Source organism: Pipra filicauda, unplaced genomic scaffold (genome assembly GCF_003945595.2).
Source record: "Pipra filicauda isolate LSUMZ 115617 unplaced genomic scaffold, ASM394559v2 scaffold56_size3634133_pilon, whole genome shotgun sequence".
Classification (NCBI taxonomy): domain Eukaryota; kingdom Metazoa; phylum Chordata; class Aves; order Passeriformes; family Pipridae; genus Pipra; species Pipra filicauda.
In genome coordinates this window covers 1,928,010-1,953,331 of record NW_024104720.1, presented here as the reverse complement: position 1 = coordinate 1,953,331, position 25,322 = coordinate 1,928,010, and the positions used below count along the sequence as shown (strand labels likewise).

The window sequence follows — 25,322 nt, the reverse complement described above, 5'->3', positions numbered from 1 at the left end:
GTGTAACACGAATTAGCAAATTTCAAAATAATGATAAGCATGAGTTCCTAAATGAATCAAATGCTCAGCTTCATGAAATGATTTTGTAGGCTATAGCTTGCTAGCACTGCCAAAAGGCTGCTTCTTTTCTCAAAGGCATCACAAACTCTCACATGATCCCTTTCCAGCAGAAAATTATAAGATTTGCTTGCACATAAGGAAGGGTCACTATGCAATTTCCTTTTACTATAATTTAAAATCCCGCAAATATAATTTCTCATCCTACTCTAGGGAACATAACAGTTTTGGCAAAATCCAAAGAAAAGGTAGAGCTGAAAAAAAAAACAAAAAACTCCCCCCCCATTAATATCTGCAAAGAATTTTAATGTTTTCTCCTCAAGAGACGATAACTATCACCAGACCAGTTTGAGATATTTGTTTTTTAATTAAAGAAACAAAATTATGCAAATAAATGCCCCAAGAGTATTTTAGGTCTAAATGGTTAATTGACATTCTTCCCAAACTTACATGTTCAACTTTAGAATCATACCTTCCATAGATTAAATTTTCTTTGCTTGTTTACTGAAGCATGAGAATTACATATTTATCTTAAAGATCAATTTATCAGTATGCATAGAATTTAGTAATACTGATTCATAAGAAGCTTTCGCTTACATTCACAAACTTAAATGTAAGTCTGTTACCTATTTTTGAGTGTCTGTCCTGAAAGACCTAAATACTATGTTTCAAAAACACTTTAGAAACAATCAGAAACTCTTCATTCTAAATTATTTCCAAATAATTACTCAAAAGTCATCTAGTTATCCTAGGATAGGCTGGTGTAACACTATTTTTAGTAAAAATATCACTGCGGTGACTATAACAGTCAGTTCTCCTGGGCAAGAGGGAATTGGTTATCTGGCAGAAACTGCATATTCAGAAGGTTAAAACAGAGAGAATGTATAATCCAGTAAATATGGCCAAATATCAAGCTGCAGGACAGGCTGTCCTGTTCATATTTCTTGTACTTCTTAAAGGAACAAGGAAGGTCACGTAACAAAGTCAGATATTTGTGGATGTATATATGCTGGGCATCTTGTGTATTTCAAATGCAGAGGAAAGCTTTAGAAAGTGCTGGTGCAGCTCATCCTGTTTAAGACATGTATATGCTGCTGTCCACTAGTTCGGCATCCAAAAGCTCCGAATGCCTTTTCTCTGAAGTTATGTTTGTTAGAATAACTTGTCCAACACTCATGCTGCAGGGCACTGAAGTAGTTCTGTTTGCTAGGGCTGCAGCAGTTTCTGAAAAAAATCATCTTGCATTTTCCCCCAATGTACACTACATACAAAGCAGAAAAATGTGATCTGTGTCCAGCTGGTGGGAAGAAAGAACTCTATGGTACTCCCTCCTGTCCTGGTCTCTTCAGCAGTTAAAAACGGGAACACAATGCAACTCCATTCCTACGTATTTGTGAGTTTCCTCCTAAAAGAATCAGGAAAACAAAAAGGATTGCTGTATGGTTAGGTCTCAACACAATGAAGAAACTAAAGCACCAAGAAACTAAAACTGAAAGCATGTCACAGAACAGACTTCTCTGGTACCATAATTGTGAATATCAGATGAGCACATGGTCAGCTTGCTTGCTTTAGGATCGTCTAAATCCATGCCTATTTTGCACACATTCCTAAAGTAGGAATGATGTTCATTATACGTAGCTTTTTGCTTTATAATGATGCTGGTGGCATCTGCAATAATTAAATCATTAGTCATACCTGCCCACATTTGCTTAAAATAGCAGATGAAGTGGGCTTCTGGCAAGTAGGCTAGGCAGTAATCTCGCATTAATCTGTGAGACCTTTCAGGTACCGTAAGTTTTTCTGCAGTGGCTTACACACAGTATGCAAGAAAAGCAGCAACATTTCTAGCTATTCCATCCAGAACTGTTCTGTGGAAGAATGAACTGCTAATGACACATATTATCTTTATTTGTACTTTAACTCATGCTTATTCTAACTCTTGTGATTTGCTTTCTTTGTTGCATCTCCTGCCAGGAATACTACTTCAGATTACCTGAGGGTTCTCCTTGCTCAGTAATTTTTACAGTAGTTTGAGCTATTTTGGTAGACCTTTAGACCTTGTTTACAATATTCAATCTTTCAAGTAGAACCCAAACTTTGCAAAAATATGCTTCAGAGCTGCAGCTTAGGAGAACATAAAACTACCATAAGCCCATATGTGAGAACTGAGAGCCAAGCCAACAATAATGACAAAGAGGTTCACATTAATATGATGCCAATATTTTTCTTGATGCAATCACATATAACCTCTGGATCCTAGAATTATGTTCCATTTCCGTTATTCCTGCTTTACATCTTTGTATGGGACAGTTAGTCAATGGCCTATAAACTATTAAAATGATGGATAGTCAAACATTTGGGAAATGGATGGCATCTCATGCTACACAGTAAAGATGACTGATCTTTCTGCAAGGTTTCAGGAGTTCCCAAGTCCTTTTGGACCTAATTTGGACTCTTTAATCAGTGAAGGTATGATATTAAAATTCTGGACTTCTGCTTCCTTTTTGAATCCCTTTTTGCTTCAGATTAATGTGGGGCAGGAGGAGCACTGCCTACAATATCAAAGATACATTTTCCCCCAAACCCACCTCAACCTATACATCAACATCTTCGATTATGTTCTCTTTCTTTTCTAAAAAATCCTAAGAGTCCATGTGGTTTTTTGGGGCTGTGGCTGAACTCTGAACTGACCTTTTTGCAGGAAATATTTTCTCCCGTTTGTGTTTCAGGGTGACAAAGCCCATTTCACCCTGACCACAAGTGCATCGTACAGAGCACTGCAAAACAGGAGAGTGGGAAAGGGCAATATATACCTCAGGATGGGCAGCTATTTTATCTTCAAGAAGAAAAATCACTGTTTCAAAATCCTTCCCTCAAGGGAGAAACCATGTCTTTGTTCTCCTGGATAGAGGAAAAACAGTGGTGGCCTACAAGCCTTGCTCAAAGGCCACTCTCCCCTCCAAAGACTCCCTCTGCAATGCTGTGTCTGACCACGGTCACAATCTCTCCTCACCCACTCCAGTGAAAACGTGGACCCACTCTGCTGTTTAGTTATGGCATTCTGTGGTGTTCCATGACACAGTTTCAGAAATGCAAGATAAAATACTCAGAGCTTCCTTTTCATGTCTCCTTCCTTTGCAGCATGTTTGCTTTAGTAGCAGGCAGAGTACAGAAGGATGGCAGATCAGATAGGAGAGCCAGGTGATCCCCTGGCTGATGAGGGGGTTTGCATTGTCACTGCAGGCACCAGAGAGCAACTGAATGCCTGGCATTTGAGAAAGAAGCCTGACTCTTATTTCCTTTCCTTGCATTTGAAGGAACTTCACAGTATTTGACAGGTCTTAAAACTGTGCATATCTGCTGCCATGTAAGAGGCTTGCCTCTAATTTAGAAAGGTACAGTAGATAAATATTACCTCAGTAGGTTTACTAAAAGTCTTTCTTAAATCAACAGCTATGCAGTGTAGTTAGAACTATATGCATGCAGAGCAATTTTAGGCTTTTTGACATCTTCACAAAGCCAGTGGTGGATACCCGTTTTCAGACTCTGAGAATGATTACATGATATCTTGGCAGGCCAAGATGACAGTATGCAGCTGGTAAGCTGTTTCTAGCTGTCATAATAGGTAGTGTTTGAAAAGGAAAAAACAAAGGCTTGCTTTAATGAGGCCTACAGCAGCAGCAAACTGAAGTTATAAACACATTTGCTGCTATTTTGAAATTTCAGTGAACTTTTTTCTTACTTCACATTCCTTTTTTAAACACATTTTGCTGTCTGCCTTTATAACTTCAGCCACTGCTGTGTGCCGTCTTGTGTAAAAGTTGCTGGGAGAGATTTAAGAGTTATTTTTTGTTTGTTTGTTTTTGGGGTGTTCTTTTTTATCTCTATCCCATGTCTCCTTTGAATTTTTCCCTGAAGAAAGAAACTGTTTCCTCTAAATACAGCCATTTGGTTGAGTGTAAAAGTGTTAATTGGGGCATTTATTTACTCTGTCGAATTAAATTCCACAGTGATTCTACACAGAGCTTCAGCAAATCCAGTATTTTTTCTTCTGAAAGCCTATGCAGGTGGCGTCAGTACTGGATATTCTGTTTACAAATCATTAATGAAGTGATTGTGGCTTTTTTCATTTGCTCACACTTTTGAACTGCTCAGAGCGACACATTCCTAAATAGGGAACACAAGAGTAGAGAGAAGCACACAATAGCCTTATTATGGGGGCCACACAAACACTGGTAGTGCTGAGGGTTTATATTAACCCAATCAATTAAAGATGTACGGAAAGAGTTCAGCTAGTAGGGGACTGGGAAAAAACGGTACACAGCAATGAGTTGCTAGGCATGCTAATCTGGACTCCGAAATTCTCGCTTAGCGCTATATCTGAGCTTTCTTCCTGCACAATAAAAGGTCCCTTTCAAAGCTGAGAGTCCTTAGCAGTGCAACCATTGGAAGTCACTGCATTCTCTGAATGAAATAAATGCCTTGCTTTAATTTCTATAAGGCTTGTGTAAATTTCCTTCAGTACTAAACCATTAGAATTCTGAAAGAAAAATGCATATATTAGGCTATACTGTATCCCTATTGTGCACTAAACATCAACTCATGCTACTGATATGGAGTTTAAAAGCTTAAATAAAGTGTGGAGCTCCTGCTGGGCAAACAAGCCGAACTGGCCCAATGAAGCAACCTTTTTGTTAAGAATTCTCATTTGAATAAACAGCATGGTAGAACTGCTGAATGCAGATGGCTTAAGTGTTAGGGTCCTTCTAGAAGAAATAAGTCTTAGTAGTTTTACACTTTCATGAACCAAATCATATTTTATGAAGGACAAGTACCCCAGTTTCTCACAGACTGCATGCTAGAAATGAAAGGAGTTAGTAGTTAACTGGTTTATTTTGAAGTCTGCATCAAGGCAAAACAAATACATGGATTTTATTCTGTAATTCTCCTGTGTATGTTTGTCTATGCAAACACACATACAGACACATGCAAGACATAGCTCTAAAAGCTGTGTAAGTTCTCCAAGAAGTAAATTAAAGCCCTGTGCTTAGGTTTAGCATTATTTTTGTGTTCTACTCTTACCTGTGATACTTTTTAACTGGACACAGCATCGAGAGCTATGAAAGACTGCACAGCACAAAGTCTGTTTTGGTATAGATGCTCTGCTTCAACTTTTACTGCATTCTCTATCATTTGATAGGTAGATATTTTCCCTCCTGTCAGCAGAATGCTGGTCCTGTTTGCCTCCTTCCTCTGTGAAAGTGAGCAGGTGGTGGGAAACTCTACTGATCATGCAAAGTGCTCACAGTGCCATCTCAAATGAAATATAACAACAGAGAGATAGTAACATTAATTTGGGATACTATTTAATGGGATGCCATTGTGCAAATGAAAGTGAGAGCTGACTGCACTCAGCTGTCCAATAGATACTCCATTCTCACCATCTTTTATAGGAGAGGAATAAGCTATTAACTTTTGTGTGAAGCATCAGTCAGCTATTCTATAGGCTTTCCCCCCATATTGTAAGAACTGCTTTGGTTTTAATTATTATTGTCGGATATCTAATAGACAAATATGAAAGACTAGGGAGTGGGGAAACAATAAAAATATCTGTCAAAAACTTGTCTTTGAAAGGGTCTGCTGAATATAGGAAATGTATTAGTAAAAAAAATTACATTTGTCAAAAGTTGGGGAGAAGAGAGGGAAGTCTGTCAAGAGTCAATCAGGTAATCTGACTACATTTATATGAGAAAATAATTTTTAGTAATCAACATTTGTAAAACCAGACATTTGTACATTGGAAGAGAAGAATGGGCACTGTGCACTAAAACTCTTAAGACAGACCTTTACTCTAGCTGTTTTGTTACCATTTGGTCCCACAAAGGTGAGGTAAATTTTTACTGTGTTGCAATATCATTAGTTTATATTTAATTATTATTTTTCTTCTGTTCCCATAGCACTTTAAAGAGTTCTGTAGGTCTATGTATTTGAACCTGTTGTGGTTTAATCGCAGTCCGCAACCAAGTAACACGCGGCCTCTCATTCACTCCCCCACCAGTGGGACTGGGGAGAAAATCGGAAGGGTAGAAGTTAGAAAACTTGTGGATTGAGATAAAGACAGTTTAATAGGGAAATCAAAAGCCACACACATGAAAAACGAAACAAAGAATTAATTTTCTACTTCCGACGGGCAGACAGGTGTTCAGTTATCTCCTGTCCTCAGGAAAGTAAGGCTTCATTACTGGCGATTGATGTCATGGTGACCTGGAAAGACATATGTCATCACTCCAAATGTCCCCCCCTTCCTCCTTCTTCCCCTCATCTACATACTAACCATGATCACATAAGCTATGGAAGAACCCTTTGGTCAGTAGCAGTCAGCTGGAGGCTTTCCATTAGACCAGGGAATAAACCACATTAAACTGTGTTGCGCATTACTGTGATTAAAAACACTTACTTTATTACTCATGGTAGACCAGTTTTAATAGCAGATAAAGTTAATCTAATGACATTTAGCCAGCAAAGCTCTCTAAATCCACCATCTTCCATCAACTTGTTTTAAAATTTGGCATGAAGTTACAGGATTGCTCCTCATCACTCCTCTCACTGCTTTTGCCACTGTCTGCTGTTGCCTGCAAGGTCTGCTAATTGCTTGTAGGCAACAGCCTCTTCATACTTCACATCTCTCAACAGCCTCCATTACACTTGCCTGGTGAAAGAACATCGCTAGAGCCAGAGCAGCTGGCTGGCCAACTTGGTGAGGTGGGCTTTGAACTGAAGGATTTGGAGAGCAGGGTCTAAAGTGACAATGCTCACACCAGTTCAACCAACTGGGGAAAAAGCCAGGCTAACCAGAGCAGCAACAAATGTGCTGTTATTCACAGGAATAACTGAAACACGGTGTCACAACCCACATGGCTCGAAGGATCATGATGGATGGCTACAGGCCTTTTGTAAAGACAGGGAATAAGAAAAGTTGCACTCTATATTAAGGAGAGTGCTGATTGTATAGTAGTGAACTATGGTTCACTTCTGTTGATCTCACTGGAGTCACAATCAACACCACCTTAAGTCTGAATCCATTCAAAATAAGCATAATGACTTAACTCTAATAACATCCTGAGACATTTCAAGTAATTCAAAGAAATCTGATAAATGGCTTAAATAAGGTCAAAGTTTCTGATACTAAGAATAATTAGGGGGAAAAGAGCAGATACTCAGTACATCACTCATCAAAAAACCTAGGGAGAAGGAAGCAGAGTTTGATTTTGAGGCTTAAGATGGGCTCCTGGCATGTTCTGTGTTCTAAGAGATGCTTTGATTGGACTGAGCCATCCAGAAGGTCCTATGTGACATGCCCTGGAGCTTTGAAATGCTAGACATCTCCTTTTATGTGAAAATTATGATTCTGCTGTCATCCTTTCCCATTATATATCTTTTTCCTATTCTTCTTCCTGACCTCTATTTTTTTTTCTTTCTGCTCTCTAAGTACATCCCTGTCTTCTGATACTACCATGACCAAAAGGATACTGAAGTAGTCTGGCCCAGTAAACAGAGAAGGAAGCTTTCAGATGTCAGTGTCTCAAGGAATGAAATACAAAATGCCACTCGGGAGACAAAGGTCATCTTTTGGAAGGTTTCCCATACTGATATATACAGCCAGAGAACTGTGTAACAGTAAAATTCTTAGGCAAGGCAAATGTTTTTCTCTCTGGTAAGAATTATTCACTGTTTGTTGCCTGTGTCTAGAGGGATATAAATTCCTTGTTGTTGTGCACAATTCTGTATTCCTCACCACTAAACAACACCTCACATTTCTAATTCTTTCCCTGTTGCCCTCTTAAGCATGGCTGCTACCCCTTTCCATCAGGATCTTCACTGATACATAATGCTAAAACATTTATCCAACAGAAACTATATGCAAAGTAGAATAAATTTCAACAATTGTTTAATAATACTAGATTTTACATAGCCCTTTGATATAAAAGGGTATCAATGCACAACAGAACTTGAGAAAAGTAAAGTACTATTCCAATGTTGCTTAATAACTGAAGAAAAAGAGAAAGGTTTAATCTTAAATATTATAACAAGCAGAAAATGAAAAATGTTCTGAAAATGCACTACCAGTTACTAATTATTATATATATAAAACCATTCTGAAGCAAGGGTTCACTTACAGACTTCCATGCCAACTTATTCTGGAATAAATTTTGGAAAGTGACACCAAAATAACTGATAATCAAAGTCATCTGACAAGTAGCCAGGACTGTTGTGAGTAGGGTCACACATAAAAACAAAAAAATGAAACACTTCACAAGTCTGGCACTTTTACTATTACATTTGCAAAAAGCCTCTTCAAAATAACTCCCTGCTTCTTCCAAATCATAAAGAGTTTTAACATGAGAAAGAATGGAGTATCTGATCTTTCCACAATCATTACCACGAAGACATTATGCTGTATGATTTGCACTGAGATCCAGCAGGGACTCATTACAAATATTTAAAAAAGGCAAAACTTAAGAGTCTGTGAAAACTCTGACTTGTTCTTGAGACTGTGGACAATTTGAGGACATTCATATGATAAAGAAAGAGGATATCATTCTTTCATCTGCAAATGAAATAAAACACCTCCTTCAGTAATGATGTCAGTCTACCAGCAAGATAACAGAGAATCTGTTGACAAATTAAAGGCAGTTTGGAGATAAGCACGAAAATGTGGGGAGACAAAGACAACCTATGTCTAATAAAAGTTTTCGTATTGTGGAAATTCAGGTTAAAATGGTAAGTTAAAACTGCATTGCTTAGATTGAAAATTGACAAAGAAATATTCAAATCATTGATTTACTGAAAAATAATTACTTTGAGTTATTAAAATGTGTTGCAGCACAAAAGCATGGATTTGTTCCAGTGCAGCAGAAAAATTATGTCTGGAAAAGACCAAAAATAACTTTCCTAGCTCTGTTTGGTTTCATGATGTGAGGTAGGGAAGCTCATTGAACTTCCCTTCCGAATGAAGAGACCAAAGAAATTAACAGGTACAGGTGGAAGTTCAGTAGTGTGACAGTGACACAGAAAATGGCAATTTATCTGGACACATGATTTTTTCTTGAATCCTAATAACAACTTGCATTAGTAATGAAATTTTGTCAAAGGAGTCTAAGGAAGGATTAAACCAATTAATTAATTAAATAACAGGGATCAAAACCTAAATTATTTTTAATAAGAAACTTTTCTTCTGGCAGCTATGTTAATTCATATGTTGAGCAGAAGAGGAAATTCAAGAGACCCTTGGAATACTTCATCCAATGAGAAGACTTGAAGCTGGATGAGAAACAGTTCATTAAGTATTAAAACTTAAGTCAGTCTCTCAGCCAACCTGGCAGAAGCCCCATTATTTGACATACATGCAACTTAGTTTCACCAAGATCTCAGATCTGCGAAGTAAGCTATCCGACTTTCTGATGCACCACTTTGCCAAAACAGGGACCTACCCTTAAAAGTTACTTCATATATTTAGCCTTGAAACTTGTCAGGTAAAAATGAAGTGGCCTTTAATATACAACTTGCTCTGGCTGACGTGTGTTGCCTGGTATGAAATCAAGGGGTTCACTTTCCACCACTTCTTTTCTGTTTCTGAAAATTCTGTCACTTGTTACCAAGCATCCCATAACTGTGTTTGTAACAAAGATTACACTGATATTTCTGTCCAGCTACATGTCCTGCAGGGCTGTTCTCCAGTCTTCCGATCAGTAAAAATGTAATAACATTTTCACATAGTCAATATTTAATTCTGTAAATGCAACTGGTAGTTGTAATCTAGGTTATTAACCACACAGTGATTTATGAGGGAGAGCAGACAGAGGAGGGTTGCAGAGCACTAGGAAGGTCCTCTGGTGACAATAAAAAAGTTATAAATTTCATAGCTCTGCCTGAGAAATGTATTTATATCCTATATTAAGAATAGCTTTTTATAAATTTTAATGGTCCATGTTATTAATGGTGCTGTCATCATTACTGCCTGTGCAAGACTGCAGTCTTTTTTTCCTTCTTATACTTTTCCATCAGCTGAAGGTCTTATAGTTTTTAAAAAGCTCTTACTAGCAGTTTGCCAAAAAACCTTTAAGAGTTATAAGTCTATCTTTGTTCCATTGGACTGCAAAGACTGCAAGGAATATTTTGCATAAAATTTTACGGCCAAGGTAAAGTTTGGGCTAATTGGGCAGAAAACAATTGCTTCTCTATCATGTTTACAAAGCATAAGCCAATACATAGGAATAAAAGTAGCACTATATCAAAAAGAGGAATTTATATACGAAAATTGTTCTTAAATAGTGTAGTATACACTGTAGGATAACTGTAAGATAGATAGTTATGTATCAAAGATCTGATATAAATATGTGTGGTACCACAGACTTCATTACAGTGAAAGACAGTGGTAGCATTTACAAAAAAACTCCACATTTTTACTTGTTTTACATTACTTTAGAATGCTCTGTGACACTTGACCAAGTTTGCCAAGGGAAGGTAGTCTATGGCACTGCCTGATATTTGAACAACTTTTCTATTTATCTGATCTTCATACAAGAATATTAGAAACACAAGAAGAAGTTTGGGAGTGGATCAAAGGACAAAAGGAAAAGAAAATAGAGAAGAAGTAGCACCATTTAGTTCTCAGCAATTCCCATTATCCACATCTAAAAGCAGAAACAGACTCCTACAGCAGCCTCCTGCTTTACCGCTCTCATGAATGGAGGCAGGTTTTCTAAAGCTGTCACAAGTCTCTACGGTAGCTAGCATCTCTCCCACTGTCAGAAGCCAACAATAAAAATGGCACACAACCATCTGATCTGTGGACAGTGAAGGTACAGACAGAGTTCTGGCAGAGCTGTTCGGCAGGGAAGAAACACAGCCTCATATGATGGTGTATGTAAGTCACATAGGTCCTCTGACTTACAAGCATAGGTATTTTTAATCATAAAATCATAAAAATAAACCAGAGCCTTATGGGCTTTCAGGCACTCTGATGCTTTGGAGATAACAGCTGTACAGTCCAGGTAGGCATATTAAAGAAGAAATTATTCACGAAAAAAAAAAGAATAAACACTATCATTGCAATCTCCAGACAAATGTAAGTACCTGCTATTTTACAGGTGTTAGTATCAATTATGATTTTCTCAAGCAGGAAAAAATATTTGTAATACTGAGTCACTATTTTCCACAATTATTCTTCTTTCAAAAGAACTTATAATCTTTTTTCTTTGTTATTTTTATACCTACTCTACTTCAAATCAATACTGTAAAAGCAATTTTTCCCCTTGTCTTTCAGCTGCTTACTTCTGGGATAGGAAACATGAATATTGCTAGTTAGTAAAGCCAACATTCCACTGCAAATACTGCATTTCATATTTGCAGCTCAACTTGAACTGTTTTCTCAACTCATCACCTATGAGTTATAGACTAAACCCCCTTCTTTTCCTTTTATACTTCTGTCTCACATCGGCTTCAACTTTTAGATGCTCAGCCTAATTGGAGGTAAGCCCTGAGCAGAAAATGTAAGGGTCAATCAATATGAATATAGAAGATGAGCAAGGAGTAAAACAATATGATTTTGATGAAGACAGAAAAGAAACATTAAAGATCACAACAGTGGAGCACGAAAAGTTCCATTATCCAGATTTTCAGAAGAGTATTAGAGCCTTACTCCAAATTTTCTTCCGTAAGAGAGGAATTTCCATGTCATTCCTATCTGAGAAAAAAAACACAACCTTCCTAATGCTAAAGGAAAAATCAGTCTCCCTGCAGCCTGATTCTCTTCCTTTCTTAAACAAATTCTGCTAACTACATCACCCTATATTCCTATAAACTCTTAAAGAAATTATTTGAAATACAATTGCATTTTTAGTCACTAGAAACTCCTCTTAATGATATCAGCTATTGAGCGAAAATAACAAAAACCGTAATTAATTTTTACTAATTATTTTTGTAAGATTCTTTTTTTTTTTTTTTACAAACAGGGCTTGCACAACACTTAATATATGTTAATACTTATCTGAATATCTGAATTTCTGATGATTGTTTGCAGTAATATAGTAGGGATGTTCAATAATATTTTGGGGAGATTGAATAATGCTAATAGTTAATGACTACTATGTCATGTACAGGATGCCTCAGCTCATAGCATCTGTCTCTGCAAGATTAAGTGTGAGACAGACTATGAATTACCGAGGAATAAGTGTGTTGGAATGCTTTTCTAAATTAAACCTTTCACAAAAAAAGTCTGCCTAAACCTCCAGAAGTAGGAAATTCAATGGTTGTTAAGCAAAGCTAACATAATTTAACATCAGTCTGGCTTAGAAAAAAACCTATTTTGTTTCTCATGATAAGTTGCTTTCAGAACATAACACTGTGCAGTGAAAGAATGCTAAATAGTGCTTTTCTGGTTCATGAATGAAAAAAAGCTTTTATTCAAGGTGATTACAGAGTACTCTATTGATTTCAGTAATGGGTATTTACTCCAAATCTCCTTTAAATTACTAAAAAACCAGCTAACGGCGTGATCTCAAAATGTAAATGTACAGTTCCAAGACACCTGCATTAACGCATAGAGGCTGCTATCTTATTTTATGGAGAAAGGAGGCAAAAGGACAAATATCATAGCTGTAAAGGTAATGCACTACTGCCATTTATTCTGAAGGCAAATAAAGCAAATCAAGGCAGGAGCACTGATTCAGCAGAGAAAACAGGAATGCATCTTTGTGGGAACACTTTGCTTCACACGAGTTTTGCATTTTAGCTAACTTAAAGTATATCAGAAAATGTGAAACTGATTGATATACATATGAAAGCTAAGGAGGATGAAGCAAAGGGAGAAGCAATTTCTCAGTTGTAGCATCATATGAAGATATTCTAGAAAGAAAGCTTCAAACCGAAAAAAACCCCTCTGAAATGTCAGGGAACCTCCTTGTAATTCTAGAAGCTTCCTTTGAAACCTTCAAGTAGCATTTTTAAAGGTATGCCTACATATACTCTCTGTCTCAGACAGTGGCAGGAGAATTCCTAAGTGAAGAAGCAAAAAATGTGACCAGCAAAAGGTGGCTTGCTTACTGGGAGGATGTTGAAAGTGCACACAGTGGGAAGCATCAAGGACTGTGTGACTTGAGCCCATTTAGGAAGGAGTTTTCTGAGAAACAGGTGAATCTCTGATACTTAAAGCCATAACCTGTTTTTCCAGTCAGCCCGGTTCTCACAAAGCATCAGTGCCAGGGGAGGTTGATGACGCTTTCTGTTACAACAGTATCTTGGTTACAACAGTGGTTCCTAAACACACTGCTCTGCTGTAAACTATTTTTCTTGGTAATCTGTAGCAATCCGAAATTTGAATACAAGCAGAAAAGGATTATGTAGCCGGCCTTGGACAGCAGGAGCTGGGAGAAACTCCTTACTCTGAGGACCTTCCTCACAAGACCTACTGACATTTAACTATGTTGACTGGCCTGTCTCCTGCAGCAAGACATGGAGAGACTTTGTGATGATGTTATCAGATCATGTAGAAACCCTTTGTTCTCTTCCCCCCACGTAATCCTGGTTACAGGAAATATTAACCAATTCTGTAACTGTAGCAGAAGCTTGTGTAATCCCCTAGTTAGCATAATCCATCCCCTAGTCAGCATAACCCATCCTCCTCATTAACATGTCCTGCCCCCAAGACCCTTAAATTGCATTTCACGTATTCAATAAAGATTCCAGTTTTCACCCCCAAACCTGGGATCAGATAGTTATTGACCTCTTCAGTAACCATTGCATCCCTACTCAAACTTGACTTTCAAGCACTTATACAGCCCTGATGCAAAGCAATATTATGGCCTTGTAGCTGGCTAGTAACCAAAGGACCCCATCTGGAGGGGCCTCTGTCACAGGACCCACCCAGGCTATAAAAGACTTTCCCTGGGCATCATTATAACCACCAGGCTATACACATTGTGTTCCTCAATGGGAATGCTCTCTGTTGCATCTTGCACTGGTTATCCTTTTTCCAAAGGAAGATTTTATGTCTCTTCTACCAGTTCCTCAAAACTATTGTTCACTTGGTTATCAATTTACTTTTACCTTCTAGTAACGGAGTCTGAAACATGAGGAATATGACTCCTTATTGTCAAGACGTTGTTCCTTGCTGTTCCCTGCAGAGGAATGCTGTCTAGCAATTGTCTTAGGAGGATTAGAGCAAAATAATTTATTCAAATAGGGCTCTAAAAGTCTCACTGAAATCTTGCTTTAGCTCTTTTCCTTGCAGTCTTCCACGCCCTAATCTGTCCTACCCTCCTGCACCTTTTAAGCTCACTTCCCTTCAGTCTCCTTTTGTTTCTTCCTTTTTTTTTTATTCTTCCTACTGTTTCCCTGCACACTGTAACTGCCCTAACAGAAACAAGAAGTCTCTTCGCATTTGTCAAATGACTTGTCCACCGTGTTTTTCCTGTGTAATTCTCTTCCATTTTATCTGCTTTTTCATTCCAGATAACAACCATTTTTCTGCAAGGAATATGTCTATATTTGTTAAGGAACACTATTTAGGGTACTGCCACAACCTGGATCATGTTTTTGAAAGAATTTTACAGTTACACATATAGATACACACATATATTTTCAAGCCCCAAATGCCCTTCCCTTATTTATAACAATGAAAATCTGAGGTGACTTCCAGAAACTATGCAAGAAATAGATGAAGAGTACCAGATCCCACAATGGCAAGTGAAAAAGGATAGCCACAAATCCTCATCCTCCCATTAGAATGATGGAGGAGTTTCAAGACAAAGAAAGAACAACTGCACTGAACTAACTCATGCATGCTGAGGGCTGGACTGAATGAATACTTTTTATTGCTAACTTAGTGGTTTTGGAGTTTTAATAAGTAAGTGGAAAGAATAGTGAAAATTAAAAATATGAGCAAGGACTGCATTAATAAAAAATGAAAGATCTGGAAAAGACAAAGGCAGTCTGACCACAAAAACCTTGTGGTGGTCCAGAAGGACCCAGCAGAATCTGTGACTTTGACTTGAGACACTTCCAATATTCCAAGAATCATAAAATGGGAAAGATTTAAAAAAAAACAGTGGACAAACACATCAACTGTGTGCTCCACCTACTGTCATCAACTTATTTCTCTGCGCTTCTTGCTGAAATCCATTTAAGTCCCAATTCTACAAATACATGCTTAACATTCTGAACCTACTGAGATCCACTGTAGTCTGAAATGCTCTATCTTCACATAAACTAAATTACTCATAGTAAAAGAAAGATCAGGACTTGCATCCATAAGCTCGTTATAGCAGAAATCTTAAATAGCAACCCAGCCCTTGAAAATCTGTATTGATTCAAAGAATAGGACTAGGATAACTCCTTCAAATTTCATTCCTACCATTTATAAGTCCTCCTTCATCCTAAAATGCATTTGATAAACAAAACCGCAATGATAAAAACTGGCTTTTGTGTGGTGTTTAACATCTCTTCCATAATACCACACTGCCTAGCTTCCAAGTGCACTGAAGACTTACTGAGGATTAATCTACCGCTTCTGCTTTGCCAGTCAAATATAGACATGTGGCAGCTCTCTTATTGCCTGAGCAGTACAAGTTGGAGACAGAATGACCGCTGCAGAGGTGTAACAGACAAACCTCCCATTCTACAGCCACAGACCCAGAAAAATAAGAAAATAATAGAGCTCACTCACTTGTGCCATTCCATTCATCTTCAGTGTTCTGCCAGTATTAACCAGTTGCTGTATAGATCGGTGTAGGAATCAATCAACACACTGGCACTCCCGCAGTCTATCATCCAATTGAAAAAATTATAGTTCAAGTGAAAGGTGTCCCAGAAATTCCTGAGTTTAAATTTAATGGGAGGGCATGAAAATGTAAAACATGCTGCCAAAAGTAAAAATTTCTGCTAAATTTGAGTCTCTTGGACATAAAGTAATTTGCAAATAAAAACTATAAGTGAGTTATTTTCTTATATTCCACCATATTTTTAATTATTATTTTACTTACAAAATTAAGCAATATACAATATATTTGTGTTAAATTATATTTTAAAAAATTGAAACTAGTCAAACCATAAATCCCCAACATGTCAGCGATCTCATTCAAATCAAGTCAGAAACTGACAATACACCTGAATTCCAAAACAGATATGTCTGAATTATCTACTGCTTCTTCAAATCTTTTTCCACTGAGAAGACCCAATTTTGACTGGGTCTAAGAATGAAAACATAACCATGAAACCAGAGCCTTTCATCTTTACATACGTGAATGTCCCAGGAAACATAACAGATGTACAAAAAAAATCTTAAAAATTGAGGTTTTTTTTCTTGACTAAATTTTCGCTCTTTATGGTATAAATATACTGTCTCATCATTGAAAAATACACATGTTGACTTTTTAAGGTCTAATCAATGTGATTTTTTATTATTACTTAGGCAACCTAAAGCCTCATAGAATATGCTTGTTCTCCAGACGTTTCAGATGGAAAAGAACTGGAGCTTGATTTTGCAAATTTGTTTCCAATGGTACAAGGGTAAGAGCACTCCAAAATTCACACCACAGTTCTGCAATTCTAGTCATATAATTCATATTTACTGCAAAATAAGACAAACATATTTTCAGATCTGAGAGGCAGGTATACAGTCCCTGTGCTGGCAGCAGAGCAGTTTTGCAATGCTACTACCCATGAGATGAGTTTACATTTATGGAGCCCAATTCTTTGTATAAAGAGCAGAACTGTGGAGGACAACAATCTGTTAAATAAAAGACTCTGAACTTAACTTGCAGGCAGAACTCATTTTGATAGCTTGGCATCTCATTTTTTTTCTGCGATAGGACTTCTCCCGTAGAGTAATAATTTCTATTACCATGGGAACATAACAACTTCAGAAAGCCCTGTGCTGTATCAGCTACAACAGGGGAGTTACTGACTGCAAAAGCAGCTCTGCTTCAGAGTAGAGAAGAATCTGAATAAAACGTAGCTGCAATTTTTTTTTCTCTGCACTGACTCTTTTTGTCTTTGCTTGTTTCTGAAACTGTTCTCTTACTTCAGTTGCAGAAATGCCTGAATAACAACTAGAGTGGGAGCAGCAGGACAACAACCCATTCAAAGCAGCAGAAGGACAGCCCGTGGGTCAGTACCTGAATGGTTTATAATATCCACAGAATGAGTTAGACCTTTCTTATTACTATTATTTGCACCTATAATCAAACCAATAGTAAATATGACAAGATCAAATCTACATAATGGGTCCTGCATATTAATAAAGAGATAATTAGAATATTCACTATTCTTGTGAGAATATGCAGTCTTGATAATTATGATATTTTCTCCATGGCATCAGATACTATAAGGGAAAAAAAAAGCTTTGGAAACCACTTCCTTCCATGTGCTGCCAGGTGTGTGTAACACTAAGAAAATACTATACAGATCTCTGGTCTTGCAAGTGTAATTCTTTATCTGTCTTCCCAGTACCAAAACAATGATGTAGTTCATCAAAGTATACGAGTAAACAAAGGAGCTCTTCCACATCATTGGTAAACTACATGTCAGAAATGATCTTTATTGATTAGAAACACTGAGATAACAGAAAAAGTCAAAGAAAGGTGCCATTTTACGGGCATGTTTAAGCATTGTAAACATTGCTGAAAAACACTTGATTTTGATACTCATAGCCCATTCTTATTCCTATGTGAAGTCTCAGGCAATTCTCATAAGAATTTAACAAAACAATACAAAAATGGTGTACTAGGTCAGATCAGAGGAACCAATTATATATGGTCTTTCATGGGAATGAGAAATGAAGGCCTAAACACAACAGAATTGTGATTGCTCAGTCATACTTCCCACAAATACCATTCCAGCTTTGAACAATTTGCAACCTTGGCCTTCTGAGCCAGAGGTAATACCTCTGTACTTTACAATATTTTTTTTTTTCATTCTCTTTCTCACTCTTTTCCATTTTCATTCACTGTGCTGTTCACCTCCTGAATTCTTTTCAATATTTTAGCACTAACAGCATCCTCAGGTTGAAGCTCCTCAGACTAAATATAGGTTTGTGACAATATCATGGACGTTTGCACCATTTGTTTCAAAGAGGTCACAGGCTGTTTTATGCTGACATCCCCATGATCTTGTATTGGGAGAATAAGCAAATAACCAATTCTTATTTACCTTCTCCATGGTTTCATAGACGCCCATTATATCTTCTTGCAAGGTTCCTCCTTTTCTCTGAGCTGAAGAGTCCCACCCAACTAAGCTGTTCCTTCTGCAGAGATATTCTATGCATTTGATCTTATCCGAAAAGAGGAGGGGTGACAGGAAGAATCTGTTCACAGTGTTCAAAATGCAGAGCATCTACATGTGTATTTACACAATGATGCAATTTTGTGGTTTATCTTGTGTTCTAGTAAACCATAACATTTGATTAGGGCTCACTGCACTACTGAGCCCTGAGCAGAGTTTTCACAGAACTACATCTTAAATTCAGGATCTTCTAGAGTGCTAATGGTCATCCCAGAGCTGAGAATCACATTGTATGTAACATTAGGACTTTTCATACCGTCAATTTTCCCTGAAAAGTGAGCAAGAGTGATACCATTACCATGGAACATTCTTTCACATCACTTAAATTACTCCAATGGCTTCTGGAGCATATCCACATCTTTAATTCATTTATATTCTAAGACATAGCTCATCTTCAGAAATCTGCATCTGAAATCCTTAATGCATTTTGGAACTGGCTTTGGTTTTGTAGGGGTGGTGAGGTGGATAGCACTTTAATTTAGTATTCCAGTCAAAGATAAAAAAAGAGAACACAGGAGTATGAGATTTGGGCTTTCCTCAGAGGAGAGAAGAGAGTAGTAGCATGTGTAATAAGAAGACAGAGTGTCTTCTGAGTATTGATTCAGCTGCTACCACTAGTTATGGAGCACTTATGAACAAGATCTGCTTTTTAAGTAAACAAACCTACAGAAGAACACACAAGAAAAGAATTATGGACAAATATTCTGTATGTTGAATCTTAGTCTGAGGGGTTTTTTGCTAAAAACTGCTAAGTCCAAATAAATTCTACAGCACTTGGAAATGATTTCTCTGCATTAGGCACTTTTAAAAAGAGTTATACCTGTAGGAGAGCTACCAGATGGTAAACAAACTAGATTGGTGCTCTGCCAACATTACTCTTTAAAAAATCTGAATTTGTGGCAAACGTAGTCCTTATGTGCCTCACATTATATGGGATGTTACGTATGTGCTGTCTTCTTAAGACACGGGGCAGAAAGCACTTGCTGTGTTAAATGTATCATTTACTACCTGCACTCTGCCCACACCACTCAGAACTTTTTCCTGCATTTCTAGAACTCTGAACAGTTTCAAACCCCTATTATTTCCAGACAAATACCTCACGTGAAAAATGCAAACATCCTCAAAAGATCTCTGAAATAATCATGAAAACAATGACAAGGCAAGATAAAATTTTAAGATTTATTCCTTGGTCAGCAATGTGTTAAAATCTTATTTGCACCAGATGAGAAGAACTTCTGGGCAGTTAATTGTAAAAATTCAAAAACTTTTACAAAACAACATCACTACAATACACAGAGTATTGTACAGAGTACTCAACTGTGTTCAGGCTCACTCATTGCTCAAGAACTGGAAAGGAATGTGCTAAGGATATGACTGTATTTTTCTTGGTCCTAGAATAATTATTGTAGCTGATAATAACTCTTTATTATAATTGAACCTGAGTAATTATTGAGGTCACAGACAGCTTGAATAAGGCATTGTATTAACACAGGAAAGCTGTCCCTGTTTTAAACAGCTTACAATTAAATTAAATATGATATATGAAAATGACAGGAGGGAATAAAATTCACAAACTAAACAGTATGATTACAACAAGTGTCAACCCATCACTGCTTTTCTTGGGGCGAATGGGAGGCTATTAAGCATGGGCATGGCACATGAAAAGAAGAATGGAAACACCAGAAAGGACAGGACCAATAGTGACTGAATGAAGGTGAGAAATAAATTCAGTGAAGGACAGGGACACACAAATGAGAACTGCAAAAGGCTTGCTGTGACTATGTCCACACAAATAAGACACTATAAAGATGCCCCCTGTGAAAATGTCCATAGATGAACTGCTCTCACACTTTCACATGACAGGCTGTTTGGGCATGGCACAGGCACACTGCCTTACACTCAAAGGGCTCTACAGCTTCCTTGGGCTGCACCTGTATACAAGTTAGTCATGCTTCCTAGCAGAAACAGAAAGGATGGGAAAATACGTTCAAGGAACTGGGATCCATGAGTAGCATTGATACCACCTGTACCTGCATTCACCAGATTGCCCACTGCCAGCACCCACTCCCATACCCATCTCCTTTCTCAGAGGCCATGCCCCAAACTATGGCACAGTGTCCATGACTAAAGGAGAGTCTGGGGTAAGTGCTCCATATTTTTTCAGTTATGTCCATGCAAGGTCAAAAAGGTACTAAGCAACCTCAGACGCAGTGTTCCAATAGCACTGCTCCGACAAGGCTGTCCTTGAGAAAGTCAGGAAAAAGGGCCCCACCTCCAGCATGCAGTGATGTTTACAGCATGGACAGAGACATTTTTAGTGAGAGCCAAGTGCCAAGTTTGCTTCTGCATCTTGGCTGGGTTCCTGAAAGACAATTTCCCAGACCAAACTTCTGACCTTGAGAAGCCAAGCCTATAAGAAAAGCATCAGCTTGAACCTCATCCTTCCAGGGTCACGGGCTTTGCACTGTCTGAGGCACACAGCCTTCATATGGTAGGATTTTGAATCTTGAATATTGCAAGGATAGTTGTGCAACCTAAAAAGCTCCACTGCTGTTCAGTTTTTATTTGGTTTGTGACTGTTCTTACATGGACTGGCTGCTCAGATACACAGATGCAAACAGGCCAGCATTAAAGCGGGCACTAAAAACACCCTGTAGGGTAGGTCGCAGCAGGTATGGCAAGTTCAAGTAAGCATGCACCAGAAATGTGGACTGGGCCCTAAGCAAGTGAACATTATCCATCATCACAGACTAAGCAAATTTTAATTGCCTGGTAACATCAGTAACACCGACCAGTTGCTGGTGTTGGAGCAGGAATTTCAGTGGTGCGAACTGTACACAAAATGCAATGAGCTTAGCTTGGGAAGAGGGGGGCAGTGATGTAGAAGGACTGTTCCTTCTAGCAGCTCTCCACTTCTCATGATATGTGGCTGCAGTCTGCTTCTGTTTCAACCAGGGGCATACACCTTTCCAAGAAACATTGTCCTGGAACCTCTTTGAGGTACATCTACTTTGCTGCAGTTGAGGCCACTAAGTGATGTCCGAGAAGGCACGTGTTCTCTTCTGGATCTGAAGAAGTGTTGTGAAATACGTAATCCAAGATGAACGCAATTTAACTACTTCTAAGTCTCTCAGGATGTCTCATCTTCAGAATGGGTAATAAAGGACTCAATTATTCTGATCATGTCTCTGCCCCATGAAAAAACACATTCCTTGTATGAACTTAAACAAGATGAGCTTTTCACACAAGGGGTAAAACCATGGCCTCCTGAAAATCAACAGTTATTTTAACAAGTAATTCAAAATTTCAACAAGCTAATGTAGTATTCTGTGAAGTGTAAAACAAGCTCCATTAAAATTTGGGCCTTAGAAAAGAATTCAGGAGATAACACTAGCTGAGAGGATAGCATAGTTTTCTTCATGGTCAAAGGGAAGCTTCTTGACCATTTATGCATTACTCCAGCCAGGGCTCAGATCTCCTTCAGGGAAAGAATGAATTTGAGTAAGAACAAAATGTCTCTTGGACTCCATCTGATAGAAACTTTCTCAAGCTGTACACTACAGAGTGGAAGCACTCAGCAGGAAACCTCTCAAGGTGTACGGAGAGGTGGTTCAGCACCAAGGCTGCCTCTGCTTTATAACTGCAAAGGGGGATTTGAAGAACCTGAAATGCTAGACTTTGTAAGTCTGTAAGATTAGCAGCTAAAGTGCTCTATAAAAAGGCCTGAGTACTTAAAGGAAAAAATATTTTCAAAATGTAATACCTCTAAATGGCTTATTTAATTACAATATTTTCAAGGAGTCTTTTATACGTCTTGATTACCACACAGGCAACTCTTAAAATCACAGATTGTGCTACGATGTAGATATTAAAAATTATTTTTACCAGATTTGTAAATCAAACCACAACACTTTTGACTATCTTTTTGCCCCATAAAATAAATGAACAATGCCTAATTTTTTACACCAGACAAAAAAAAATTGCTCTGAAGTGTAACAATTGTTTTTTTCCAATAATAAATATTAAAATTATATTATTTTGCCATATCCCTCAATAGAATATAAATTGAATTATGATGATGGTAATAATAATATCATTAATATCAATATCAATATCATCTTAGTCTTCCGATGTCTTTCTTGAGTTTTAAAAAAGTCCATTACTTTTCTCACTCAAAATGCAGAAGATGGTTTTTTGGGGATTTGGGATTTTTTCAAGGGTTTTTTTCATTGAGGTGTTTAGTCTAAAGTGGCACTGAATTTAGCATTACATATTCAACAAACATTCATTGGTTTTGTGAAAACTGCAATTCTTGGCATATTTTCTTCAATTATATCAACCATAAACACATGTTATGTGGGTGTGCAGTTATTTGGTTCATTTGTGAACATGGGTAATAAAATGTCTGTATTGCAATACCTCTTTGTGTGCAGAGTATTCATGTTATTTCTTCCCCTAGAGTTTGCTCATTAATCATGGTGACAGCTGATACTTTTTTTTACTGACATGAGATATACAGTTGTTAAAAAATTTGTTATAGAACTTAATATTGTCATTTATGATATGTGCAAAATAGAGAGAACCTTCATGGAAAAATTAATATGTCAAATATTAATACTAATGTTAGATGGTTTTTGCCTCTCAACAAATGAAGACCTCTTTGAAAGGTACTAAGATGTTAAATGTGAAGACCACAGACTTTTAAATGCATAACGCTTGTGAATTCAAGAATTTTTTCTCACAAAAACTTAAAATTACTATTTCAATTACACTAGTATCTTAAAGGGTGTGAAGAAGTAAAAGGGATATTCTAAATAGGATAACAGATCTATAGAGAGGTGGAATAATTAATTTAACCAAATGTGCTATGTCTTAGGGAAAAAAAATTAGAATCAAAGTATCAGCTGACATCTGCAGAAAGGGGTGAGGCTGTAAACTGTGGTCTGGTGAGGACATGCTATCCTTGTGGAACAGGAGCAAAAAGTACATCTGAAAAGAGATAAACTCCAGAGCTCCCCAACTGGACAGCAGGAAACAGCCATAAAGGATAAACTCTCAGATCAACCCAGCTTAGATTTCACTTTGACGGGATCCTCTATAATAAACATATTATATAACAGCACTACAAGAAAAAGAACGATAAAACGTTTGGAGGTGGTGACGCCCTCCAGTGACCTGATATGGATGAATACCAAGAAGAGTTTATGAAAAAAAGCTCAAGGAGTTTAAAAGAGAAAAAGTAAACTGTCAAAGGAAGCCTCCACGTCAAAATGGGAAAAGTCCTGGCTTCTGTATGAGAAGTGGACAAAGAAAAACAAAAGTAGCCTCTTCTCTATTTCAGTCAAGTTCTTGTCACAGATAGATTTGGCCACTCTAGAAAGAATTCAGCCTTCTCAGGCTGCTTTTGTGACAGTGTGACGATGCATTTGGGATCAGAATCAATTTCCTTGGACACTCATAACTAAATTCAAACTGTTAACAACTTACCAGTTTTATACTGTACTTTCCTTCTTTGAAAGTATCACCAGGAAGTTTCACCTGTTGGAGAAAAGACTTTTAATGCATCATGACCACAGGAGGAGAGACAGTGCCTGTTAAAGGAGCCAAGAACCCCATAATATGCATATTCAGAAAGCTCAGAAATTATGAAAGTGTGAGCTTTAGCAATCTGGCAAGTAAATTGTTTAATCATTATCAATTTCCTTTAACTAAGACAATAGAAAGTTATTTGCCCTTTGTGGATATCACCTTTTTTTTTTTTTTCAAAGAAGATTCATATATGTAGAGAAAGTTTTGACAAGAGGCTCAAGACACATATTTCCTGTATGTAAAACATATCTTACTGATGTTGCTAAAAGACTCAGACTGGAGTTTTGTCCTTGACTATATATGCCACTGCTGTTTACTTTAATGGAAGATATGTGCCATATTCCAGTGATCAACCTTGGCATTTGCAGAGAACTCCAGCTAGGAAACCAAATGCTTATTTCATAAATATGCTGCACTTGCTATTGTTGGAGGGATGTAGATACCAGCAGACCATACATGCTCTTTCCATTTTGCTTATTTTAGAATTATAACTGGTCTATGACATCCTTGGAGAAACCTCACTTCCTGTATCAAACTCATAGTGCCAGCTCATACACCAATAACTCTGTGAATATCCCATCATCTTTTTTTCTTTCAGGAAGATACGACTGCTTTTAGAACACACTTAGATTTCTAGGACAAAATTCAGATGTACTATGTTTTTCCAACATGACATAGCAGGGAGAAGAATCAAAAGTAAAGCTTGTTAAAGTCTCTGAAATTCACTTTTGGATTAACCTTGGGGTTTTTTTTGTGAAAACCCAAGGCATTATCCTAGGCTATTTATTTTTAAAATTCTGGCCGCATTCATCCCTCTTTATTTCATATTGGTTTAAAACACCTAAAAGCAAAGATTTTTTTTTTGTTTGTTTGTTTGATCAAATTCCACCAAGTCCATCAAGTTAATATATTAATTTGTCATAGGGCATAGAATATGAATAGTTGTGTGGGAAAAGACTGAAGAGTAGGAACAAGCAATTCATTTTTGAAGGAGAAAGGTTTCAGTCCCTGGAGATAGCATAGCAGGTATTTTGCAAGTGGAATCATACTATCACTTAAATCCTCGAATACTTCTGTCTATTGTCTTCAAAAGTAGAACATGCATTAGCCCATATTAATTCAACCTCACTGTGACCCACAGTGACATATCACTGTCCTTAATCTTTATAAATGGCTTTTGCACTCTGCACCATCAAAAAACTTTCTTTTTGCTGATCAATACAAAGTGTATTTGAAAAGAGCATTATCTGCCTTTGAAAAGGCCTTCTGGACAATCAATGGTCTTCAGAAGCAGATGCTGATCAAGCAAGCATAGGCAACATTGTAGAAAGCTAGTA

The 25,322-nt window shown here is 37.5% G+C and overlaps 2 long non-coding RNA genes across 3 annotated transcripts in view; both read right to left on the bottom strand.

Moving 5' to 3' along the window:
- The window catches only part of LOC120324521, a 104,210-nt gene extending 80,158 nt beyond the window's left edge, over positions 1-24,052 (bottom strand). For both annotated transcript variants that reach the window (XR_005565896.1, XR_005565895.1), the window contains exon 1: positions 23,884-24,052. This is a non-coding gene — a long non-coding RNA (uncharacterized LOC120324521). The remainder of the gene's footprint in view (positions 1-23,883) is intronic.
- LOC120324522 lies at positions 405-5,286 on the bottom strand. The gene is made up of 2 exons (XR_005565897.1): positions 5,140-5,286; positions 405-1,462 (listed from the first exon to the last, which is right to left on the bottom strand). It is a non-coding gene; the product is annotated as an uncharacterized LOC120324522 (long non-coding RNA).
- Positions 24,053-25,322: the final 1,270 nt, after the last annotated feature.